Raw genomic sequence first — 2,182 nt, forward strand, 5'->3', positions numbered from 1 at the left:
GCCATAAAATAAATGTTACGTGTCAAACAGCATAATAGGCTAGTATCCGTAAAATATTTAAATAAGTTAAATAAGTTATTGTACAATTTTTGATATCACAGGCCATCAAGTGATTAAAAAAAATAGAAAAACATTTAAGGCAACAATAATAAACTCAGCCACAGCTGGGACCGAACCCTTAACCTTTTGCACTGCAGACCATTCACTCTACCCACTACGCTATCAGCTCTCAACACATAGCAGCCTGACTCATGGGACGCCAAAATGGACTCAGACTGCCACCTAGTGGCTATAGTAGTCACTTGTTTTTCACGCAATTTGTAAAACACGGAGAGCGTGAGTGAAGTTTCTATTTCCAACCAGGACCCACTTTACAGTGTGCACTGGGGCGGTTCGCAGCCGAGTGTAAAGCGGCCGAGATGAGAATCAGCTCCTCCAAGTCCGAGGCCATGGTTCTCGACCGGAAAAAGGTGGCTTGTCCCCTTCAGGTTGGAGGAGAGTCCCTGCCTCAAGTGGAGGAGTTCAAGTATCTTGGGGTCCTAATCACGAGTGAGGGAAGAATGGAGCAGGACATTGATAGATGGATCGGTGCGGCTGCTGCAATAATGTGGACGCTGCATCGGTCTGTCGTGGTGAAGAGAGAGCTGAGCGAAAAGGCAAAGCTCTCAATTTACCGTTCACCTATGGTCATGAAATCTGGATCATGACCAAAAGAACGAGATCCCGGATACAAGCGGCTGAAATTAGCTTTCTCCGCAAGGTGGCTGGGCTCTCCCTTAGAGATAGGGTGAGGAGGTCGGTCATTCGGGAGAGGTTCAGTGTAGAGCCGGTTCTCCTCCACATCCAGAGGAGTCTTCTTCGGATGCCCCCTGGACGCCTCCCCCGGAGAGGTGTTCCAGGCACGTCCCACTGGGAGGAGGCCCAGGGCACGACCCAGGACACGCTGGAGAGACTATGTTTCTCGGCTGGCCTGGGAGCGCCTAGGGCTTCCCCAAACAGAGCTGGAGGAGGTGTCTGCGGAGAGGGAAGTCTGGGAGTCTCTGCTTAGTATGCTGCCCCCGCGACCCGGTTCCGGATAAAGCGGGAGACGACGAGTACGAGCAATAGTACCCAATAGTCTCAATGATTCTTTATTGTATGTTCTCAGCACACAGTGTGAGGGAAATAACTTTTGCTTCCTATATTTGTGTCTGTACAGGGAACTGACACAGGCACTCCAGTGACTACTTCCATTTTTAAACGCTTGTTATTAGCCCTTATGTATACATAATATGGTTTTAAAATGTCAATTTCACATTGTTCTCATTTTCAGCTTTCACTGAAAACAGTGCTATATCCTTTAAATTACCTGCCTGGTACTGTGTGACAAACCAAGATTTTAGCTTGGTCTTCTCTTCCTTGACTCCTGTAGGCTGAGGTTCAGAAGCTAGAGTGGGTATTGATTTCAGCTGGCTGATCTTCATCGTCTGTACCTTCCTTTTTGGATCTTGCCCTTTTCATCCTGCGTATTTTCTTCACTAAGGTTAGCCCTAAAATCAAAGTGATTTCAAAAATAAATAAAAAAAAACAATCCACTGGACTTTGTTTCCAAGTTTGAAGAAGTTTCACTTCCCATCAATGAAGCTTTTTTCAATTTGAAATGTCAGAAATAGCGTTGAGTTCCAGGATTTATAGAGTCAACCAAAAACAGAGCCTTGTTCTGGCTTAGAAAATATGCAAATTGAGCCGGACGAACAGGTCCACCCCTTTGGAATGGGAGACTGTTGGTTTATTTGTTAGCCTGTAATACCCAATAACTGTCCCCCAATGTCTTATATTGGGGGGTTGTTAAAGGGAATTGTTGGCCTGGCTGAACAGGCGAGGTGTTCTGTTCCCCTGTAAGGGGGTGGGGGTTGCGATGATAGCGAGAAAGAGTCAACTCAATTGCTGAATTGTATGTTTTTGAGTCCACCCTCTCTGTTTAAGGTTGGGTTTTCTTTATTGACCTAGACGGCTTCCTTCACACCCCTCTCAAACCACCTATCTTCTTTGTCCAAGATGTGAACCAGAATGTTCACATTTTGGCGGGAGTGGACAATGTATTTCGTTCTCTCCGTCTTGTTTGGACCTGCTGACTTTTGCAATGTGTTCTTTCTTCTTACTCAATCAACAATCTGTCCATAGCCTGCACATCTATTAGCAT

This window comes from Cyprinodon variegatus, unplaced genomic scaffold, assembly GCF_000732505.1.
Source record: "Cyprinodon variegatus isolate N-32 unplaced genomic scaffold, C_variegatus-1.0 Scaffold455, whole genome shotgun sequence".
NCBI lineage: Eukaryota > Metazoa > Chordata > Actinopteri > Cyprinodontiformes > Cyprinodontidae > Cyprinodon > Cyprinodon variegatus.